This window comes from Loxodonta africana, chromosome 2 (assembly GCF_030014295.1).
Source record: "Loxodonta africana isolate mLoxAfr1 chromosome 2, mLoxAfr1.hap2, whole genome shotgun sequence".
Lineage (NCBI taxonomy): Eukaryota > Metazoa > Chordata > Mammalia > Proboscidea > Elephantidae > Loxodonta > Loxodonta africana.
The window spans coordinates 91,283,889-91,310,064 of record NC_087343.1 but is presented as its reverse complement, the minus strand read 5'-3'; positions in this window follow the sequence as shown (position 1 = coordinate 91,310,064).

Sequence of the window (26,176 nt, the reverse complement as noted above, 5' to 3'; positions counted from 1 at the left end):
AGATGTATGTACACCCATGTTCATTGTAGCACTGTTTACAATAGCAAAAAGATGGAAGCAACCATGGTGCCTATCAATGGATGAATGGATAAAGAAATTATGGTATATTCACACAATGAAATACTATGCAGAGATAAAGAACAACAATAAATCTATGAAACATAACATGGAGGAATCTGGAAGGCATTATGCTGAGTGAAATCAGTCAGTCACAAAAGGACAAATATTTTATGAGACCATTATTATAAGAGCTTAAGAAAAGATTTAAACTTAGAAAAAAACATTCTTTGATGATTATCAGGGTGGGGGGTAGGGAGGGGGTATTCACTAATTAGATAGTAGTCAAGAATTATTTTAGGTGAAAAGAATGAGAACACACAATAGAGTGGAACTCAGCACAACTGGATTAAACCAGAAGCTAAGAAGTTTCCTGAATACAACCAAGCACTTCGAGGGACAGAATATCAGGAGCGGGGGTCTGCGGACCATGGTTTCAGGGGACATCTAGGTCATTTGGCATAACAAAATGTATTAAGAAAACGTTCTGCATCCCACTTTGATGAGTGGCATCTGGGGTCTTAATAGCTAGCAAGCAGCCATCTAAGATGCAACAATTTGTCTCAAGCCACCTGGAGCAATCATCAGCCTGAGACTGGAAGAACTAGACAGTGCCTGGTTACCACCAATGACTGCCCCAACAGGGAATACAACAGAGATTCCCTGATGGAGCAAGAGAACAGTGGGATACAGACCTCAAATTCTAGTAAAAATACCAGACTTAATGGTCTGACTGAGATTGGAGGACCCCAGAAGACATGGCGCATGGACTCTCTGTTAGCCCAAAACTAATACGGTTCCTGAAGACAAGTCTTCAGACAAAGATTAGACTGGACTATAAGATATAAAATGATACTGGTGAGGAGTATGCTTCTTAGCTCAAGTAGACACACGAGACTATGTGGACAGCTCCTGTCTAGAGGCAAGATAAGGCAGAGGGGGACAGGAGCTGGTTGAGTGGACACGGGAAATACAGAGTGGAGAGGATGAGTGTGCTATCTCATTGTGGGGAAAGCAGCTAGGAGCACATAGCAAGGCGTGTACAAGTTTTTGTATGAGAGACTGCCTTGAATTGTAAACTTTCACTTAAGGCACACACACACACACAAAAAGTGCAGAAAGAACATTAATCTAAGGCCAATTTGACCCCACTACCAAAGCAATGGTGCCCTGGTGGCACTTTGGTTAAGAGCTCAGCTCCTAACTAAAAGGTCAGCAGTTTAAATTCACCAGCCACTCCTTGGAAACCTTATGGGGCAGTTCTACTCTGTCCTATATAGTCATTTTGAGTTGGAATAGACTCCATGGCAATGAGTTTGATTTTTTTTTTACCCCAAAGCAGTAAAGGAGCATTGGTGGTATAGTGGTTAAAGCTCTTGGCTGGTAACTATAAATATGGAGGTTTGAATCCATCAGCCACTCTGTAGGAGAAAGATGTGGCAGTCTGCTTCCATGAATATTACAGCCTTGGAAACACTGTGGGACGGTTCTGCTCTGTCCTATAGGGTCACTGTGAGTCAGAATCAACTTAACAGCAATGGATTTGGTTTGCTACCAAAGCAAAAGCCCTCTGAGGGCTCTGGTTGATACTGTCTGGGTTAGGAGTTTTGCTATGACTAGTAGTGGGAACAACATAATCATCAAGTACTTACTTTTCCAAACTTAGCTCATGGCACTTTCTCTTGTACTAAATATAATCCAGTCACATAATTTGGCGCCTGGTCCTCAAAAATGCTAATTTTTCCCTTGCTTCAGTGTCTATCCCTCAAATGACTATCTCTGATTTATCTATGAGGCTCCATTTTAAGACCTACTTCTTCAGAAAGGACTTCCCAGCTCCTCTAAAGTAGGTTAGTTATTACATTTATTACTGTACCATATTAATGTGTGCTTTTGTATAAATTATATAGCTGTTTATCTCCCAAATTAAAATGTTAGTTTTATGAGGATAAGGATCAGATCACTTTTAATTAACAATAACTGTATTCTTGGTGTCTATACACAATGCCTGACGTAGAGTAGAACTCAAATGTCTCTCATTAAATGAGAAAAATAAAATATTTATTATAAAAAAAGCAAGATTAAATACTATTGGTTGTCCTTTGATTTTTCATACAAATATTTGAACATAACTGAAAAATCTGTGAAAATATTCTCTCACTGCTCATTGAATAGAATGAATAACATTATCTAGTTATGGCTATAATAAAGGTCTCCATTTTGTTAGTCTACTTTGATCTCTATTGTTATTACTTTCATGATGTATTTCTATTTTAACATTATGAATCTTTAGAAATGTGCCAGAAATTTTAATTTAATATTTAACTCAATTTTTTAAATGTTTCCGTTATTTTCATTATAAAAAAAAAATAGTTGTGGGGTCCCTTGAAATATTATGAAATTGCATATGAAGGTGTCCTAAAGTATTTTTCCTCTAACTCAGAATGTTTTTACTCCCTTAAAATTGTATATATTTTTCCTAGAACCCATAATAATTGCCTTGTCGCTTAGTTTACTAGAAAAAATATTTTTGTTGTTGTTAAAGCTGATTTAACATAAAAAGTGGTTGATTTGGCTTTTCTCATAAATTGTTATATACTGTTGTTAGCTACCATTGATTCAGGCCTCTATTAATGGCTACCTCATGCACACAGCACAATGGAATGAAAGGCCGCTTGTTCCTGTGCCAACGCCATAATCGATTGTGGATTCAGTTGTGATTCACAGGGTTTTCACTGGTTAATTTTTAGAAGTAGATCACCAGGACTTTCTTTCTGGTCTTTCATAGTCTGGAAGCTCTGCTGAAAGCTGTTCAGCATCATAGCAACATTCAAGCCTCCACTGACAGATGGGTGGTGTCTGTGCTTAAGGTGCATTGGCCAGGAATCGTACCTAGATCTCCCTCATGAAAGGCAAGAATTCTAGCACTGAAAATCCTCAATTTTTATGGAGAAATATCTAGAAGCAAAGACAAAAATATTCAGTGGTCCAGTAGCCTACAGAGTATAGTTTAGGAATCAAGTATGCTACTGGATATGTAAATGAATAATTGCCCTGAACTCGTTGCCGAAACAAACTCATTGCCATCGAGTTGATTCCAACTCAGAACGACCCTGTAGGACAGAGCAGAACTACCCCATAGGGTTTCCAAGGAGCAGCTGGTAGATTTTGGTTAATAGCCCTAGTTCTTAACCGCTGCACCACCAGGACTCCACTAATTCCCTATAAATAGACAGAAATCCTGGTGAAAGGAACTGGACAATGGCTGGTTCTTTTCAGTATATCGTAATGCACATCTGAAAAATACTTTAGGGCTTCTCCACACTTTATGTAATGTCCCATGGCAGAGTCCATAATAATTCTGCATGACTTCATAACTGGTCCTTTAGATAATTTTTAGTGTTTTCTACTGAAGCTACAACTTTTATACTTATGAAATGTTAATCTTCCAGAACCTCTGCATATTTACTTTCAAATTCATTTCTCTCAAGAGCAGATTTTTTCATCAAATTTTGTTTGTTGGTAGGATTTTTTGTTTTGTGTATGAGATGTGTGTGTGTGTGTGTTTGTGTATGAGGTGGAACATCCAGGCCTAGAATATTTCATTCTTTATTTAGTGTAAAAAAAACTGTATTTAAATATCTTCACTTTTAATACTGGTTGAGGTTAAAGACAATATCATATTGCATCTTTCAACATAATTTTTTGTGCAGAAATTATTAGCCAGTGTGATTGAAGCCTTTTTTTTGTCTTCCATCAAAACAGAAAAAACTCATTTGTCTAATTTTCCTTTCTTCTTCCTTTCTTTATATCATCATTAATTTGAAAAACAAGCACTTAAATCCTGTAGATAATAATGTAGATCACCTAGTACGTAGAAGGAAATTATATTGACATATATTGACAAAAAACTTTTAACCTTTCTTATGCACTGTCCTATGCTGAGCAAATAATCCGAGAAGCTGGACTATATGAAGAAGAATGCGGCATCAGGATTGGAGAAAGACTCCTTAACAACCTTCCTTATGCAGATGACACAGCCTTGCTTGCTGAAAGTGAAGAGGCTTGAAGCACTTACTGATGAAGATCAGAGACCAAGTCTGCAGTATGGATTACACCTCAACATAAAGAAAACAAAAATCCTCACAACCGGACTGATAAGCAATATTATGATAAATGGAGAAAGGTTGAGTTTGTCAAAGATTTCATTTTACTGGGATCCACAATCAACACATTGCATTGGGCAAATTGTCTGCAAAAAGACCTCTTTAAAGTGTTAGAAAGAAAAGATGCCAACTTGAGGACTAAGGCGCCCCTGACCCAAGTCATGCTGTTTTCAATTGCCTCATATGCATGCAAAAGTTGGATGATGAATAAGGAAGATCAAAGTAGAATTGATGCCTTTTGAGTTGTGGTGTTGGTGAAGAATATTGAATATGCCATGGACTGCCAAAAGAACGAACAGATCTGTGTTGGAAGATGTACAACCAGAATGCTCCTTAGACACAAGGATGGCGAGACTATGTCTTACATACTTTGGATGTGCTTTCCGGAGGGATCAGTCCCTGGAGAAGGACATTATGCTTGGTAAAGCAGAGGGCCAGTGAGAAAGAGGAAGACCCTCAAGGAGATGGACTGCCACAGTGGCTGCAACAATAGGCTCAAGCATAGCAACAATTGTGAGGATGACACAGGACCGGGCAGTGTTTCGTTCTGTTGTGCACAGGGTCACTATAAGTCGGAACCGACTCAATGGCACCTAACAACAGCAATACAATGCCCTAGTTGTTTACTTGAACAAAAAGAGACAGCTGTCACACTTTTTTTTTCCATTTCAAATGTCATATGGTACTTCTCAAATAATAAATGACATAATGAGATTATAATAATTCACTTATGAGCATAACTTTATTTTTTCCTATTCAATGAACTTTAATGTAAATAGCAGTTTTCTCTCTTTGTATTGAACTATTTTATCTCAATGTGAATTATAAATGCAGGCACTCATATCTTTGGCGATTTTATGCTATTGTTGTAAATACTGAATTTGTCTAATTTGACCTTTTGAAATTTTAACGGAGAGTCATTTTACCCATTTACAGTTTGCACAATCTACAATGACAAATTCCTATGAAAACATTTAATAGTCTAAAGTTTTTTTTGGGGGGGGGTTAAGGAGAGTTTTATTGTGCTCTAATCAAAATGTGGGCAGTTTGAATCCACCAGCCGCTCCTCGGAATCCCTATGGGGCAGTTCTACTCCATCCTACTGGATGGCTATGAGTTGGAATCGACTAGATGGCAATGGGTCCTTTTTTTTTTTGGCTTATCCCTGTATGTACCTTTCATATAATTAGAAAGCCAAATAGATTGATAGATCACAAATCAAACTGAGGCTTTAACCTCTATTAAAATACCTTCAGTTTCTCTATTCCTTGGTACATATTGGATATGTTTAAAAAACACACACACACACAACATTCATATGAGAAGGCATCATTTGAAGAACAACTGTTTGCTGTATAATAAATGATTACTCTAAATTTAAATGAAAGTTCTGTGGAACGGCAGGTAATAAATGACCAAGTCTGATTCCAGAATAGGCCCTCATCACAGTCATAAATAAACAAACAAAAAAAACAAACCCATTGCCTCAAGTTGATTCTGACTCAAAACAACCCTGTAGAACAAAGTAGAACTGCCCACAGGGTTTCCAAGTTTATAAATCTTTATAGAAACAAACTGCCACCTCCTCCACCCAAGGAGCAGCTGGGAGGTTTGAACCATCAGCAGCCAGGCCGGTTAGCAGCTGAGTGCTTAAACCACTGAGCCACAAGGGTTCCTTATAACTATAATGTTGTTCTTAGGTGCCATCTATTTGGTTCCAACTCATAGCAACCTTATGTACAACAGAACCAAAACACTGCCAAGTCCTGCATCATCCTCACAATCCTTGTTATGCTTGAGCCCATTGTAGCAGCCACTGTGTCAGTTGATCTCCTAGAGGGTCTTTGTCTTTTTTGATGATCCTCTACTTTGCCAAGCACAATGTCCTTCTCCAGGTACTGATCCCTCCTGACAACGTGTCCAAAGTCCTTGAGAGTAAGTTTTGCCATCCTTGCTTCTAAGGAGCATTGTGGCTGTACTTGTTCTAAGACAGATTTGTTCCTTCTGGCAGTCCATGGTAAGTTCAATATTCTTCACCAATGCCAAAATTCAAAGGCATCAATTCTTCTCTGGTCTTCCTTATTCATTGTCTAGCTTTTGAATGCATATGAGGCGATTGAAGACAGCATGCCTGGGTCAGGTGCGCCTTAGTCTTCCAAAGTGACATCTTTGTTTTCTAACACGTTGAAGAGGTCTTTTACAGTAGATTTGCATAATTCAATACATATCATTAATGATATCCCACATCCCAGGTTCTCGTCTGAATCCAACTTGAATTTCTGGCAGTTCCCTGTGGGTGTGTCGCTACAACCCTGCTTAAGTGTTCTACAGCAAAATTTTGTGTGATATATTAATGATATTGTTTGATGATTTCCACATTCTGTTGGATCACCTTTCTTTGGAATGATCACAAATATGGGTCTCTTCCAGTCAGTTGGCCAGGTAGCTGTCTTCTAAGTTTCTTGGCACAGTCGAGTGAGAACTCCAGTACTGCATCGGTTTGTTGAAACATCTCAACTGGTGTTCTGTCAATTCCTGGAGCCTTGTTTTTTGCCAAAACCTTCAGTGCAGTTTGGACTTCCTTCATCTGTACCATCAGTTCTTGATCAAATACTACCTACTGAAATGGATCGAACATTGACCAGTTATTTTTGGTATAGTGACTCTATGTATTCTTTCCATCTGCTTTTGATGCTTATTGTGTTGTTTAATATTTTCCTCCTTGAATGCTTCAATATTGCATCTCGAGGCTTCAATTTTTTCTTCAGTTCTTTCAGGTTGAGAGACATCAAGCTTGGTTTTCTAATACACGGTCTTTGTGCGTTTCATTACAATACCTTGCTTTGTCTTCTCGAGCTGCCCTTCGAAATCCTCTGTTCAGCTCATTTACTTCATCATTTCTTCCTTTTGCTTTAGGTATCTTACTTTCAAGAGCAAGCTTCCGAGTCTCTTCTGACATCCTTGTTTGCCTTTTCTTTGTTTCCTGTCTTTTTAATGACTTCTTGCTTCCTTTGTGTATGATATCCTTGATGTCATCTCACAACTCATCTGGTCTTCTGTCATTAGTGTTCAATGCATCAAATATGTCCTTGAGGTGGTCTCTAAATTCAGATGGGATATCTTCAAGTTGGAACTTTGGCTCTCATAGAATTGTTTTAATTTTCTTCACCTTCCACTTGAACTTGCCTAAGAGCAAAATTGATGGTCTGTTCTGCAGTCAGCCCCCGAACTTGTTCTGACTGATGATATTTAGCTTTTCCATTTTCTCTTTCCACATATGTAGTAGATACAATTCCTGTGCATTCCATTGGGTGAGGTCCATGTGTATAATCACTTTTTATGTAGTTGAGAAAAGGTATTTGCAATGAATAAATCCTTGATTTTGCAAAATTCTATCATGCAATCTCAGGCATTATTTCTATCACCAAGGCCATATTTTCTAACTACTTTTCCCTCTTTTTTTGTTTTCAGTTTTTATATTCCAATCGCCAGTAAGTATTAATGCATGTTGATTGCAAGTTTGATCAATTTCAGACTGTAGAAGTTGGTAAAAATCTTCAATTTTTTCATCTTTGGCTTTGGTGGTTTAGTGCATAAATTTGAATAATAGTTGTATTAATTGACCTTCCCTGTAGGCATGTGAATATATCCTATCACTGACAGTGTTGTACTTCAGGATAGGTGTTGAAATGTTCTTTTTTGATGACGAATGCAATGCCATTCCTCTTCAATTTGTCATTCTCAGCATAGTAGACCATAAGTTTGTCCTATTCAAAATGTCCAATACCAGTCCATTTCAGTTCATTAATGTCTGGAATATGAATGCTTCTTCAGTCTATTTCATTTCTGATTATTTCCAATTTTCCAAAATCATACTTTGTATATTACACATTCTTATTATTAATGAATGTTTGCAGCTTTTTCTTCTCATTTTGAGTTGTGCCACATCAACGAATGTAAGTCTTGAAAGCTTGGCTCCATCCACGTTATTAAGGTTGACTCTACTTTGAGGAGACAGTTCTTCCCCAGCGGTCTTTTAAGTGCCTTCCAACCTGATGGTCTCATCTTTCTGCATTGTGTCAGATAATGTTCCCCTGCTATTCATAACGTGTTCACTGACTATTTTTTCAGAAGTAGGCCACGAGATCCTTCTTCCTAGTTTTTCTTGGTTTGGAAGCTCAGCTGAAACTTGTCCTCCATGGGTGAACCTGCTGGTGTTTAAAATACCTGTGGCATAGCTTCCAGCATCACAGCAACACAACCACCACATTATGACAAACTAATAGACATGTAGAGATCAAGATAATAGTGCTCATTAAATCCCAAATAGCTTCAGGTTACTGTATAAAGGTTATTATCTAAATATTAGCTAACCCCCCCCCCCACTGGAGCATATGTATGTGCAGTGGTTAAGGGCTCAGCTGCTTATGAAAACGTCAACAGTTCTAATCTGCCAGCTGCTCCTTGGAAACTCTATGGGGCAGTTCTATTCTGTCCCACAGAGTTGCTATGAGTCAAAGTCAACTAGATGGCAAAGGTTTTTTTTTTTTTTTTGGACCTTGTACACACAAGAACCTAACTGGCTCTTGTACTGCATGTGACTCAGGAAGCAGGACCAACTATAACTATTGATTGTTTTTCTTTCTCATTTCTTTTTGATAAAGTTTCTTTCCAAGCTTATTACAAACTTTTGTTGTCGTTATTTTTTAACTGTGGATGTGAGTTAATCTGACTAGAAATTAGAGAAATTTAACACAAGTGCTTTAACAAGCATATTATTATAAGCGGAATTTCCGATATAAAAAAAAAATTATCGTGTAAAGCTGGGCCACTTTGCAATTTGCAGCCCTTTTACTTTTTCAACAAGGACATTTGATTAATGGTTAAAATGTCAAGTGGAGGCTTATGCATCTCAAATACCTGCTATATCATGTTCTAGCTCTATGGTCCAATATACAGTTAATGGTCACAATGTTGTCCTTGGTTCCTATGATTTGTCTCCAGTTTAACTCAACTTGTCTGGGTTTGCTGGAAGAAGTATGACTTCCTGTATCTTTTTATACTTTCAATATTACCAATCATTTATGATCTTCTATAGAAAAGAACAGAAGTCCATTTTTTCTAGTCAGGATTATCATAAAATTGCAGATTTTTTAAAGTGTTAAATTTCTTTAAGAGGCAGGTTGAGATTAAAAGTCTTTTCCTAGAAGTCTAGAATCAAAATGAGAAAGAGAAAATTATAGAAGAGCATCAAATTTGCTGCAGAGGAATTTATTTGTGAATACAGTGAAAGTCTTTGCCTGAATACCATCCATTTGGCTATGTTCAGCAGGCAAGTGGAACAAAGTGAGAATATGCAATGACTATGTAGTGAAACTCAGGCATTTAGAAAACTCTAATGAAAATTGTATGTGGAGGGAACAAAAACTATTTTAAAAAAGTTATACATTATGGAAAATGTTTGCAAAGGAAACATGAATCTCTCAGTTTCAAACACATATAATAACTCTAAAAAAATAGTCTCAAATAGCAAAAAGAATAATATAAAACAAATCATTGCAACTTTTTCTGGTGTTAAGACATATTTACTGGTATATCTATTTGGGTTTTGCTGTTGTAGTTGTTGTTAGTTGCTATTTAGTCATTTCTAACTCATGGTGACCCCATGTGTGCAGAGTAGAACTGCTCCAGAGGTATTTCAAGGCCGTGAACTTTTGGAAGCAGATCTCCAGGCCTGTCTTCCATGGAGCCTCTGGGTGAGTTTGAACTGTCAACTTTTCTACTAGTATTCAAGTGCTTAATCGTTTGCCTTACCCAGGGACTCATTTGCATTTTAGTCAGTAGGATTTAGGGATATATGAAAAATAAAGAAATAAAAGGAAGAGGGTCAAAGTCTAGAAGGTAAAGAGAAAGATAAAAGAAATAGGCTAGTTGTTACTGTATGTATAGCAGATATTGATGCCAATATCATCAATTTTAAATATATTCACATGTGAATAAAGAAGCTAAAATATGAAATTAGCAATATCAGCTACTTTTATTTACAGTTATTGGGATTTTATGTCCATGGTAAAACATTCATTTCGCCAAATGACATGCACTAAAAATTGGCATTACACACAAAGCAACAAGATATTTCTAATCTATATCCTTGCTTTTACCTGATTTCCTCAATAGCTCTTGCCCTTATTACTCTTGAGTTTCTGTAGGTAATAGTCTGTTGTGGTATCTTGGATATGATTCATGATTCACTCAAATATTCAAAACATAGAATATAAAAGAAAGGAAAGGCAATTTGAATTATGCCAGTTTTGTATAGACAAAATAGATCTTAAAATACAGCCAGGAAAGGAGGAAATACATTAGATAGAGATTTAATTTTCAATTTCATCTTCTACAGAAAAAGTAACATCTGCATTGCATCATTAAAACAAAAACAGCATCTCTGAAGAGGGTTCTGGGGGTACTTATGTTTAAATTGGAAACAGACTTCATTTTTTCTGTGATAACCTTTTGCCATATTATATCACTTCATTTTAATACATTATCATATCGTTTGTAAGATATTTCAAAGAATGCAAAACAACTCATAGAGGTATCTTAATTTTTATTTTGGAGTGAGGCAAACCAAACCAATAACCATATGTTTTGCTATTCGCCATTAATTTGCATGCAATTATATTATCCTTATGTGAATATTGATCGAGTGATTATATCCCTCAGGAATACCCCCAAAATTTCAAAATTGTAATATATTGTCACTTATATTTTCAATTTTTTCCCCAAATTATCCAAGTGGCTCATGCTTATTCACAATTTCAATTGTTCTGTGGATTTTTATTTATTTATTTTTGAGAATTCTATAACACTTCTTTATCTAAATGGACACAGCTTATTTATACAACCTATATGATTTTTTTTATATGACCTATGTTGAGGCCAGAGGTTAAAAATACCAGTAGCATCTTGGCTTATTAGATATTTTATTTTTCAATTTGTTAGCAAAGTTTCTACTCAAAAACTTACTCTTCATTTATTGGAAAATATTTTAATAATTGTTAATTGAATTTTCATGTAAAACTTTTTACTTTCTTGCAATTAGTCAAGAAAGAGCCAGTGATTCCCTATGAATGAATTTGAATCTACATTAAAGTGCTAATTGTCTACTAATTGGTAAAGTATAAACAGAAACAAAAAATAACCTGAAATATGGCAAGGGAAGAGAGTTGCCAGACAGTAAACTTGCTTCGACTATAGCCATCCTGCAGATGTTGAACCTTAGATAGAATGTCAAATCGTTAGGGTTTTCTACCAGATCGACTAAAGCCTATTAAACCAAACCTGTTGCTGTCAAGTTAATTCCGACTCATAGCGACCCTACAGGACAGGGTAGAACTGATCCATAGGGTTTCCAAGAAGTGCCTGGTGGATTCAAACTGCTGACCTTTTGGTTAGCAGCCGTAGCTCTTACCCACTACACCACCAGGGTTTCCACCAAATTGACAAGAAGGTTAGATCAGGGATACTGCCATTAGAAAGCAATTGACTCTACTTGCCTTGGCTTCAATATGAAATTTTGATAGCTGAAGACTAGTGACAAGAATGGGCTCTCATGGAGGTTGACTTACCCTGTATCCTACCAACAAACTGGATTTCAACAAATTATACATAGCGAAAATCACTCAAAACCCATTTCTTTAGTTCACCTTCCAAAGTCATTGATTATTAAAAGCAATAAACATAAAATTTATAACAATGTAAAGGGAGAAATTTATGTCAATGTAAAGGGAGAAACACAATCAATTTACTTAATTTAAAAGACAAGAAGTCAAAATGACTGCTCAGAGGTTATATCCCTGGAACTGACCCCAAAGAAATATTTCACTTCTGGTACTTGAATATCGTCCTCCGTAATATTCCCACAACAAATCTAACATGTTTCAAAGGATATATTCTTAAAACATTCCTCGTTATAGAGTCCTGATAAAGTAGTAGAGCATAGTTTAGTAAAAGCAGCATTGAGCTCTCGAAACAATGTACAGCAGGATAAGTATATATGTCTTTGATGACTCAGGTTAATTTAAGGACACTTGGAATTGAAGTTAACTGCAACGGTTTTGGATAGAGATTATACAAGAATGGTTAAGCCTCATGATATTTAAGAAATATCCTGGGATATTATTAATCTTTTCTGTCCCTCTGGTGAGTTTAGAGAGGTGATATGTTCAAAGACATACTACTTGGAAAGTATTTGTAATGCAGATGACCTCTAATGCCATTTAAGTGAGGCCCAATTAGGATTGGTATCCTGTGATGACAGTGACCTAGTTCATGAAAGAAAGATGCTTAAATAGAATATCATACGCACCTACCAACTGGGTTGGCCAGGCCAGAAAGAATGTACAAGTTCTTGTGGAGAACTTTTTCCTCAAGGAAAAAAGAAAAAAAAAAAGAAAAAAAAGAGGGAGGGAAGGAGTTCAGTTGAAGACATATTGAGCTTTCATGGGAGACTCCATATTCTGCTCTGTAGAACACGACAGCATCAGTTCTAGCCTAGGAGACTTTGTTTTTCACTGTGCTATCAAATGATTCGACTCAACAGCACTGGGTACTGGTATCAAATGATTATCTCAGACATAATAATGCCCCCACTTATGTAATGTTTACTTCAGGTAATGTTACTCTCTCTTGATTTTCCACACAATTTACTTATAAAAGTCAACTACTGATTGAGTTAATTTGTTGTGTAAATCTGTTAACTATAAATCAACACAAAATTGAATAATATCTACCAAAGCGTGTACAGAAAGGTTTGGAATAGCCTATTTGAAGTCATATTTTCATATGGCCAATTATCTGCTTTTTTTTTAAATAATAAAAGCAAAATATTCTCATACAGATGAATTCATTTTCCTGTTTTCTATAGGCTAATATAGGTAGAAGGACATCATGTTTCTTATCCAAAGGAACGTAAGGAAGTGGGAATGTAACAAGTCCCTATATTACTCACATTGTTTAATCGGTCAACATTCTATTTTCTTTAATGTTAACTCAGTGGTACCCTTTCTGCAAAAGCCTATGGAACAATCAATATACTGTTATTTTATTTCTTCATTATTATTTTTATTGAAATTTATCTTCAAAACCACAAAACAGAGTTATTAGTTGTCACATCCTAAAATCTATTTTTAGGTCAGAGTATTTGAGAAATTGTCTTGAAATTTTTACTGAGGATCAAAGTAGCATATATTTTATTTGGATAAGTTAGACCACCCATGACTTCCAACCAAACCAAACCCAGTGCTGTTGAGTCGATTCCGACTCATAGCAACCCTATAGGACAGAGTAGAACTGCCCCATAGAGTTTCCAAGGAGTGTCTGGCAGATTTGAACTGCCAACCCTTCGGTTAGTAGCTGTAGTGCTTATCTACTACTCCACCAGGGTTTCCACCCATTACTTTAAAAAAAGGGCCCAAAATGTTGGATAGGATCCCTGGTAATGCAGTGATGAAAGCACTTGGCTGCTAATTGAAAGACTGACAGTACGAACCCACCAGCCCCTCCTTGGGAAAAAGATGTAGCAGTCTACTCATGTAAAGATTTACAGCCTTGGAAACCCTGTTTGGCAGTTCTGCTCTGTTCCATAGGGTCACTGTGAGCTGGAATTGACTCAACGGCAATGCTTTGTTTTTGTATTTCATGTTGGATGGAATGCCATCTGGCCTCATCTGAATGGATGTAGAGTAGATCTAGAGTGGCCTGAAAGTCAATGTGTTTCGGAACAACTCTCTAGACTGAAAATAATTCTGAAGTATTGTTTTTACTAGAGCTTTTAATAACTTGAAACATATGCAGGGAATCGGTCTGGAAGATTTGATGTGGCTGATCTCTGCATGTAATAATAAGTTAAATTTTCTGATTGTCCACTGCAATATAGGATGTCATGGTCTAACTTTCTGAAGGCATGCCTGTTTAAATGTGCTACTGTTCTTTAATCTTATTTTTAGGTAAAACAGCAAAATCCGTTATCTATCTATCTGTATACACATACATAGGTACATCAATGCATATATCTCTATATAACTACTTTTGAATCTGCACAGAGGGAAAAATTATGAAGAAATCAAGACAGAGACTGTATACACATACACAGGTACATCAATGCATATATCTCTATATAACTACTTTTGAATCTGCACAGAGGGAAAAATTATGAAGAAATCAAGACAGAGACTATTGGAATTTTTAAGATTTATACATATAAAGAAACCTGGTGGTGCAATGGTGAAGTGTTCAACTGCTAACCAAAATATCGAGAGTTAGAATCCACCCAGTGGCTTCCTATGAGAAAGACCAGATGATCTGCTCCCATAAAGATTATAGCCTTGAAAACTCTATGGGGCAGTTCTACTCTGTCACATGGGATCACAATTAGTTAGAAATAGACTTTCTTGCACATAACAAGAACAACATACACGTATATTCCATATATTTATGCAAATAAAACACACCTTCTGCATTTGTTTGCTGGCTGCACTCTCCCCCCACAAAACACACTTGCAAGCACACTATGCTAATCCACAGCAACATGTGACAAAAATAAACTGGCATTGAGATACCCATGAAAATATCTCATGGTGGGAGAGAATGGCTGAAAAACAAATGCAGAAGGCATGCATTATTTGTGTAAAAATAAGGTATGTTTTACATATATACATATATATATATATACACACAAATACGTGTAAGTATATGTATATATACATATGTATATATATATATATACACACATGTATGGAAACCCTGGTGGTATAGTGGTTAAGAGCTACAGCTGCTAACCAAAAGGTTGGCAGTTTGAATCCACCAGGTGCTCCTTGGAAACTCTATGGGGCAGTTCTACTCTGTCCTATCCAGCCGCTGTGAGTCAGAATCGACGGGACGGCAACTTTTTTTTTTGTTTAATATACGTGCATATACATATTTAGTTAAATTTTATACAAATCCTACACAATGTCATCTTTTGCCAATTGCTTGCTTTGTGAAGTGTTCTAGAGCCGAGACGCTAGGTTATTAGAAGGAAGATATGATTTCCTTGTATCTCATCATAAATTTCCACAATCAGACTGAGAGGTGTTAGAGGAGAAATAGGTAGAATTTCATTTCTGAGGCTGCTTTCTCAGGTAGAAAGATGGAGAACTTTTTTTTTTACCTCTCTTTTCATGTTCCATCCAGAATATGAACCTATTAGAGACAAGCATTATGACTTTCTTCTTTATTTTAAACATAAATTCTAGCTCATAATGTGCACTTACTAAATATCTGTTGAATAATTTAAATGAATAGAAGTTTATTGTCATAGTAGCTTTCACATTAATTATGGGTTTAAAATAACTGGCTTTTCCAAAGTCTTATTTTGATATTAATGATATAGTTCAATAAAACCAAAGGAAAAAAATCTAAGATGATAAAACACATTGTGGTACTTACTTCACATATGTATTTTGTTACTAGTTTGGAAGAGATGAGAGACCAATTTATGTACTTACACCAGTATTCCTGGGATGATCAGACCCCTCCCATCACCATCAAAATAAGAAGCTTATATGAGGGTGGAGAGGGAGGGAGAGGGGGATTCACTAATTAGATAGTAGACAAGAACCATTTTAGGTGAAGGGAAAGAAAACACACAATACAGGAGAGGTCAGCACAACTGGACTAAACCAAAAAAAAAAAAAAGACGTTTCCTGAATACAACTAAATGCTAAGAAGACCAAAGTAGCTGGGACGGGTGATCTGGGGACAATGGTTTCAGGGGACATCTAGGTCAATTGGCATAACAAAATGTATTAAGAAAACGTTCTGCATCCCATTTTGGTGAGGGGCGTCTGGGGTCTTAAACACTAGCAAGCAGCCATCTAAGATGCACCAACTGGTCTCAACCCACCTGGAGCAAAGGAGAATGAAGAACACCAAAGACACAAGGTTAATATGAGCCCAAGAGACAGAGGGCCACATAAAGCAGAGACTACACCAGCCCGAGACCAGAAGAACTAAAAGGTGCCCGGCTACCACCTATGACTGCCCTGACAGGGAATAACAGCAGAGAATCCCTGATGGAACAGAACAGTGGGATGCAGACCTCAAATTCTCATACAAAGACCAGACTTAATGGTCTGACTGAGACTAGAGGGACTCCAGAGGTCATGGTCCCTGGACCTTCTGTTAGTCCAAAACTGGACCATTCCTGAAACCAACTCTTCATACAGGGATTGGACTGGACTATAAGACAGAAATGATACTGGTGAGGAGTGAGCTTCTTGGCTCAAGTAGACACATGAGACTATGTGGACAGCTCCTATCTGGAGGTGAGATGAGAAGGCAGATGGGGACAGGAGCTGGTTGAATGGACATGGGAAATAGAGGGTGGAGAGGAGGAGTGTGCTGTCTCATTAGGGAGAGAACAGGTAGGAATACATAGCAAGGTGTGTATGAGTTTTTGTATGAGAGACTGACTTGATTTGTAAACTTTCACTTAAAGCATAATGAAAAATAAATAAATAAAGCTTATTTCAAAGGTAGTGAGACCATTCTAGGCTGTATTCTTCCATACTTAGGTTGGAAGCTTCTAGAGATTTTGATCTGTCGAGTGGTCATTATGTATATATGCATGTATTTGTGGGTTATTTTACCTCTTTTTCATTCCTGTTCAAATGTAAGGATTCTGCTGGGCTGAGATAAACAGCCTCACTATTTATCATACCACTTATCTTTTACTACGATTTAAGTTGTTAAAGTCAATATAAAATATTCACAGATGGTTCTTCTCTGAGTGTTTGAAACATTTCCTCCTCCTACACTGATATTGACAAGGTAACACTCATATTTTGTTTTTGTGATTTATCTAAGGCTTTTAGCCTAGAGAACTCCTGTCTTTCTCAAATGTAATGTCAAAGATGTTTTAATAGTAATAAATGGTGATCGTTGTGCTTAAATTTATTCTTTTTAAAATAATATCCTTTCCTTTTTTTATTTCTTGACTAATCAGTGCCCAGTTATCTAAATGGTAATTTTCATATCTGTCATTTTGCCTACAGCTAAATTTATCTGGGCCTTTTTTTTTTTTAAATAGCCTTCTTTTCTAAGCTTTGGATATAGAGAGGGGTCATTGAGAAATGGACTTCAGATATTATCAATCATATATTTCCTTTACCTATTTTTATAATACCAGTGTAAATATTTCCATATTTTCCCTTTCCATTGATATGAAGAATATCTTCTCATTCTCAATTTTGCTCAAATCATTAATAAATAATCAGACTGTATAAGCATTTTTGGTCACACAATTTCAACACTAAATTACAGGAAATTTTTGAAAGTCTTGGAAACAGGCTAATATAATGCTTAACAGTCATTATTAGAATCCAAGCTGGGTTCAGTTCCCAGACTTCATTAGTTATAAAACATTAGGCAAGAGAAAATAATTTATTTGTGTCTAAGTTTCTCTATATTTAAAATGGAGATAATAATATTAACTGCAGCACCATTGTCACCAAGGTGTTAAAATATTTATGTAACATTGCACAATATAATGCAGGTAGTCAATTTGCTTGGTGTATAGAAATATTTAATGCACGGTTCTCATGAATTGTATAAGATGCAATGGAAAATACCTAAAAAAAAAATGTTGTATTGTCTTATAAAAAAAGACAATTTTTTTTTCTTGTGGATTTACTAAATACATATGCTATCATTACGATCTCAAAGTATGTCAATGACATCATGTATGAATATCATATTTTGATCTCTAACACCTGTTATATCTCTGAAAATATTTAAGTATCTAATTATATGATTTATTAAAGAGAGACCCCACATATGTTCCGAGTTTTTTGTGTTGTTAGGTACAGCTTTTCATCTGTGGGAACAATGTGGTAATATTTCTGATTAAAGTTAAAAATCTTTGTCAGGGAAGTCACTTTAATGTAAAGTTCTGGAGAGATTTATTTTTAATTAATCAATAGGGCACACTGTGTTTGTCTGCAGGAGTAAAAATGGAAAGACTGAAAGTAGTTAAATCATTTCAGCCACGTTTGGTGGTGGTATGCTGTTTTAATCTCAAAAAAGACTTAACATTTAAATCTATGTACTTGGTTTTGAAAGATTATCTGATTGGAAATGTAAACAGGAAATATTTTCCATTCTCATTTCAATAATTTTCTGTGAGTAAACTTTATGATAATAGAATATAATGCAGTCTCTCCTTCCACTGATCCAGGGGATGACTATGTGGTGCCATCCAGCTTCTACCTGCCCTGCTGCTTTTTGACCTCCTACAAATCAAGGAGTTGTTAGAGGGTAAGAATTAAAGACCTAGGAAAGACCATGGATGCTTGTTAATAATTTCCCTGGAAAAGACAGATGTTTGTAGCAGTAATATGTTTAAACAATAACCCAAGCAAGTACTATGTGTTACCAAAAGTAGTTAAAAATAAAAAAAGAAACAAAAAACACTAAAAGTTAAAAAAAACAAGTCTCTTTTAAATATCCTTCAATCCCAAGACTCTTTTTAGAATTAAAATTTCTTTATACTTTATTATAAAATTCTACATTTGTCTACTCATAGTGACCTTATGTGCAACAGAATGAAACACTGCCCAGTCCTATACGATCTTCACAATCATTGCTATGTTTGAGCCCATTGTTACAACCACTGTGTCAGTCCGTCTCATTGAGAGTCTTCGTCTTTTTGGCTGACCCTCTACATTACCAAACATGACATCGTTCTCCAGGGACTGATCCCTCCTGATAGCATGCCCAAAGTATGTGAGATGTAGTCGTGCCATCCTTGCTTCTAAGGAGCACTCTGGTTGTACTTCTTCTAAGACAGACTTGTTGGTTCTTTTGGCAGTCCTTGGTATAGTCAATATTCTTCACCAACACCATAACTCAAAGACCTCAATTCTTCTTCAGTCTTCCTTATTCATGGTCCAGCTTTTGCATGTGTATGAGGTGACTGAAAACACCATGGCTTAAAGTGACATCTTTGCTTTTTAACACTTTAAAGAGGTCTTTTGCAGCAGATTTGCCTAATGCAATGCATCTTTTGATTTTTGATTAGTATTTCTATGGATGTTGATTATGGATCCAAGTAAAATAAAATCCTTGACAACCTCAATCTTTAATCTTTCCTCTGTTTATCATGATGTTGTTTATTGGTCCATTTGTAAGGATTTTTGTTTTTGTTATGTTGAGGCGTAAGGTGATAAGCATTACTATAAGTATATACCCAAGACACTCAAATTGGATAGTTCTATTCAAGTGGGTTAATACAAATAGGTGTAGGTAATGAGGTATTTGTAATGAAGCCTCTCTCTGTGGAAGAGGAAAACTTCCATTACAAAAAAGTAAGACCGCAAAAACCAAGATATTTCCTGGTAGAGGGAGAAATATGTTTTCTTGTATGACTATACCTTACCCAGTGGACATTTAAATAGATGAGGGAATAAATTTTAGCATACAAGAACAGTGATTTATCTGAGGATCAAACCTGTTCACATGGAGACAGGGCTCCCGGTGAATAGCTACTTCATCTGTACAGGGCTCTCTGGAGGCTAAACTTGGCCATGCTCCTGAACCAAAAGTAGGACAGATGGATGCCCTGGGTTTATCCCCCCACCTCAACTTCTCTTACTATGTGAGCGTTAATGAGGGAGAACTGGGAATTCACTATATTAAATAAGGTAGTTATAATTTATTTATTTGACCTAAGGACTACGGGAGGTATTTAGGACAGTGGTCCCTGTTAAAAGACTGTCCCCCTGCATTTCTCAAGAATATGTGACTCTCACAAGCTTAGTGAGTCCTATCAGAACATCAAGATATTCAACACTTCCACATAACTAGAATAGTAATTAAGATATAAGGTATTCTTTAAGATGAACACTTGCATTATTATTCAAAATGAATTTTCATGTGGGACCCTAATTTGCTGTTTATATTTCTATTCTTATATATGCACACTGGACCCATTTTTGAACATTATAATATGGTAACTCCGGAAATCAGATGCTTATCCCTACCATGGATTGCTTTTTATTGCTTGTAGAGGTGTATATTCATCTGTTTATATAGTCAATTTTTCAGACTACTTTTCTAATGCCTATATTACTTATTGTGTGGTCCATGAAGTTTCTGTTCCTTTCTCTCTACAGTCAGCCTGTGATCTGAAAAAAATGTACTTAAATGTGTGGATGCCCCCCAAAATGTGTGTAGTTCTCTTTAGATCTTCTGATAGACCCTGTCAGTGAAAATGCTTTGTACAAAGATTTCAAAACAAAGGCAGGATCTTTGCCAGTTCCACAGGGAACTGCCAGACCATCAAAAACACGCAACATTAAATTTTTGTAGGACAACGTCCTTACACTCCATTTTGATACCACACATTCATTATAAAAATACAGGCTTCTTGTCCTAACGGCTGTTGAAAGACTGAGGAACGGGGAGTGACAGCTGGTTCATGTACTCTGCTCTCTTATTGAAATTCAGCATCCTCTCCTTTTTCAATGAATACTTCCCAGTTGCTGTAAGAGTCTGCTCAGGCTACAGAGTTTTGGAATAGTAGATTTTTTTTTTTTTCCCATCGTCTTTTGTTTATTTGGTGGAAAGGCCAACCCCAGAAGCTTCCTACTCCACCATTCTGTGACCTCACTCCATGTTATTTATCTTACTTGTTCAATGTTGAAACAATTATCCCATTTAGCATTTTTAATCCAGATTGTACTGTGAAAGGATGAAAAATGTCTGCTTTCCCCCCGATTTATAAACTTATATTAGTTTACCTCTCTAAAATCTGCAAACATTTTTTTCAAGACTTTTCAAGAGTTCACTAATATTCTTCTCATAGTACTTTCACCTTCTGCCCACTGTCTGATCCAAAGTCAATTCCAAATTTATAGGTATTTGTTATGATTGTAGCTCACTTGCATGGATCAAAGTCTGTATTAGTTATCTGTATTAGTTAACAAATTATCCCAAAGCTAACTGAGAAGATAACAAACAATTGTTATATCATTGTTTCAGTGGACAAAAATATGAGTACAGCTTAGCTGTGTGGCCCTATAATGTGGCTGCATTCAGAATGTCAATGTGGGATGCAATCATCTATAGACTCTAACAGGGCTGCACAATCTGGTACCAAGATGGCTTTTTCACATAACTATTGGTAAGAGTCCAGGTCACTGGTTATTATTGCTTATCAAAATCCTTGCTGCCATGTAGAGCCATGCAATGCAGAATTTCTTCTATTTTTAATAGAATCTACTTTTTATCACCACTTCTAATGCCAACTGTCTTAGGTACTCCAATAATCAGATTCTGAGACCAGTATTGATACTGGTAATATACTGGAAAGTGCAGTTAATATTAATAGGGATGCTGTGAACTGATATACAAAAGAAAAGAAAAATAATAAAATTCACAGTTTAAGACTAGCTTTCATATTGAGTAACTAGAGAATAATTCTGCCATAAAACTCTGGTAAATGGTGCCTAACACACTTCAGAAATATCCCATCTGAAGGGTGAAAAATTTAGTGTAATTTTACAACCACTGCAGAGGTTCACTGGTTGAGGAATGCTCCTGGGAAGCATTCATTCTTTGACATACACTTAAAGGGAACCATGGTTTTTCATAGTAAGGGGGTAAAATATCCTTGTACCTAGAAATGTGGATGCTTGCAGTTGAAAATGAGTTAAGCACCAGGAAAGGCCTGACAAATTATGGGTGCTGCACCGAGTTGTTTTTTTTTTGTTTTTTTTTTTTACCTAACATGAGAACATTTGAGAATCACCTTGAAAATTGCTTTACTTAGCTTTATAAACTTGATTCAAACAGAGATATTTTAAAAAATGTAAAATATAATTTTCTTTCCCTCTGATGCTATGATGAGATGAATATTTTGCTTTCAACGGCTAGAGAGTGGTCTGCATGAATATAGCCACATGGGTATATATATATATATAGTGTGAAATATCCTGAGGTGATGTATCAAAGACCTTTTTATATAAATGATATGATCAGTTTTTTGGTTGATATTAAGACATAACTTTAAGTCAAATATAGTTAGCTCAGTTTATTTATTTTCACACGGAAATTTTATGAAGCTGAAGGAAAAACGGAAAGCTAGTCTGGAATACAGGATATATTCTTGAAATAGTACATCATGCTTTGAAAAATGTATACTTTGATGGAGTCGTTGAGTATTTCTCTAGACCCAATAGTCAGGCAGCAACAAATAGAAGATGTGAGTCTATTTCACTTTCTACTTATATTGGGCCCCAAAGCACAATTCCACATAATGGCTGTCTGAATTATATCTCTGGACACTCCCAACCAACCATTATGCTTCTCACACCCCATGTCTTTCACAGAGTATGTTATGGGAAGACATTTCAGTCAAATGATCCTTAGAATCTATAGTCCATTTACTTTCACTAGCCAGTATAGATTTTATTCTGATTTCAGTAAAAGGATAAGTGGACTAATACGCTAATATTTTCCACCATATTTAAAATATCTTATTGCATTATACATTAATTCACAACAGTAAACTACTCTCCTTTCTTTAAAAGTAAAGTAAGAAATGGACTCAGGTGAAGGAAAAAAAATCAAAACAACAATAAGAAAAACCTCTAAGATAGGTACTTTATAGCCTATCTAAAAGCAATCAGTGGGATCACAAAATATATATTTAACCATGTAAAACAGGAATATTATTGAAGACTTTTCCACTCATTATTACTATTACTGGAGCCCTGATCAGTTACAGTGGCATCCAAAATGTCACCAGGGTTATATGGTGCAGAAGAGAGATCATTCTTACTTAGAAAATATTGTGGACTTTATTAGTTTTGGAACACATCCAAACTCCACATAGTAAGAAATACTGTGTCTCAGACCTAGTTCACAGAATTAATTTTCCATGAAATGTACTATCTGTAACTTCAACTACACATGACAACAATATTTCCTCTTATCTCTAAATTTTCTTAATGTCCAATATTATATCAACTCACAACCATTACTGGTAGTAATGAATTACATAAAGAGGAATTAAAAGTGAACTTGTGATATTTATCATCAATAATCTCATCTGAAAATATTTTCTGTTTTTGAGGAATTTGGTTGACATATAAAGTAATACTTCTCAAACTTCCAGGTGGATTATGATAATTTGGGCATATTAAGATGAGAAATTTAACTCACATATAATATTTGTCCTCAAACTACCAATATTTACTAAACTTACAACAAATATGATGATTGAATAGATTCAGCATTAACACAAACAAGGAATGGTAAGAGGTTTGATTATTATAATGGATTAGTAAACATACCATTAAAACTTAAATTTGACAGTACCACTCATCTATCAGATTGCCATACTGTGGTGACTTGTGTGTTGCTGTGATGCTGGAAGTGATGACGTCAGTATTTCAAATACCAGCATGGTCACCCATGGTGGAAAGGTTTCAGTGGAGCTTCCAGAATAAGACAGACTAGGAAGAAAAAACCAGAAGGCTACTTACAAAAAAAAAAAAAAAAAAAATTGGCAACCGAAAACTTTATGAATAGCAGCAGGGGAAGATAAGCCCCTCAGGTTGGAAGGCATTCAAAATAGAACTGGGGAACAGCTAACTCCTCAAAATAGACTCAACATTAATGACATGGATAGAGTAAAGCTTTTGGGGCCTTCGTCTGATGTGGCATGACTCAAAATGAAAAGACACAGCTGCAAATATCCTTTAATAATTGGAATTTGGAATGGAAGAAATATAAATCTAGGAAAATTGGAATTCATCAAAATGAAAGGAAACACATAAAGATCAATATCCAATGAGTTAGTGAGCTGAAATGGCCTTCTTGTTGCTGTTAGGTGCCATAGAGTTGGTTCCAACTCATAGCACAACAGAATGAAACACTGCCTGGCCCTGTGCCATCCTCACAATTGTTGCTACACTTGATCCCATTGTCGCAACCACTGTGTTAATCCATCTCATTGAGGGTCTTCCTCTTTTTCGCTGACCCTTTAGCACACAGATTGAATAGCAAAGGTAAAAAAGATATGACCCTAACCCACACCTTTTCTGACTTTAAAACATGCAGTATCCCCTTGTTCTGTTTGAACAAGTGCCTCTTGAACCATGTACAGGTTTCTCATGAGCACAATTAAGTGTTCTGGAATTCCCATTCTCCACATTATCCATAATTTGTTATGATCCACACAGTCGAATGTCTTTCATAGTCAATAAAACACAGGTAAACATCCTTCTGGTATTCTCTACCTTCAGCCAGGACCCATCTGACATCAGCAATGCTATCCCTGGTTCCACATTCTCTTCTCAATCTAGCTTGAATTTCTGGCAGTTCTCTGTTGGTATACTGCTGCAGCCGCTTTTGAAAGATCTTCAGCAAAATTTTGCCTGCGTGTGATACTAATTATATTGTTTGATAATTTCCGGATTTGGTTGGATCACCTTTCTTGGGAATAGGCATAAATACGGATCTCTTCCAGTCGGTTGGCCAGGTAGCTGTCTTCCAAATTTCTCGGCATAGATGAGTGAGCACTGAACACTTCCAATATGCGTCCGTTTGTTGAAACATTTCAATTGGTATTCCGTCGATTCCTAGAGCCTTGTTTTTTGCCAAAGCCTTCAGAGACGCTTGCACTTATTCCTTCAGGACCATTGGTTCCTGATCCTATGTTACCTCTTGAAATGGTTGAATGTCAACCAATTCTTTTTGGTATAGTGATTCTGTGTATTCCTTCCATCTTCTTTGGTGTTTCCTGTGCTGTTTAATATTTTGCCAGTCGAATCCTTCAGTATTGCAACTTGAGGCTTGAATTTTTTTCAGCCTGAGAAATGCTGAGCATGTTCTTCCTTTTTGGTATTCTATATCCAGCGCTTTGCATATGTCATTATAATATTTTGCATTGTCTTCTGGAAAGGCCCTTGAAATCTTCTGTTCAGCACTTTATCATTTTTATCCTTTTGCTTTAGCTACTTGAACCTCTTCTGACATCCATTTAGGTCTTTTCTTTGTCTCCTGTCTTTTTAATAACCTCTTGCTTCCTTCATGTATGATGTCCTTGATGCCATTCCACAATTGGTCTGATCTTTGGTCATTAGTGTTCAACATGTCAAATCTATACTTGAGATGATCTCTAAATTTAGGTGGGATATACTCAAGGTTGTACTTGGCTCTAGTGGACTTGTTCCAATTTTCTTCAGCCTCAACTTGAATATGTGTAATTGGTGGTCTGATCTGCAGTTGGCCCCTGGCCTTGTTCTAATATTCTCTTTCCACAGATGTAATTGATTTGATTCCTGTGTATTCCATTTGATGAGGCCCATGTGTATAGTCCTCATTTATATTTATTAAAAAAGGTATTTGCAATGAAGAAGTCATTGGTCTTGCAAAATTCTGTCACGTGATCTCCAACATCATTTCTATCACCAAGGCCATATTTTTCAACTACGGATCCTTCTTCTTTGTTTCCAACTTTCACATTCCAATCACCAGTAATTATCAGTGCATACTGATTGCATGTTCCATCAATTTCAGACTGCAGAAGTTGGTAAAAATCTTCAATTTCTATATCTTTGACCTTAGTAGTTGGTACATAAATTTGAATAATAATAGTATTAACTGGTCTTCCTTTACCTAACCTTTATGGATATTGTCCTATCACTGATGGCATTGTGCCTCAGGCTAGATCTTAAAATGTTCTTTTTGGTAATGAATGCAATGCCCTTCCTCTTCAAGTTCTCATTCCCGGCATGGTAGACTATATGTTTATCTGATTCAAAATTGCCAATACCAGTCCATTTCAGCTCACTAATGCCTAGAATATTGATCTTTATGTATTCCATCTCATTTTTGAAATAAAATGA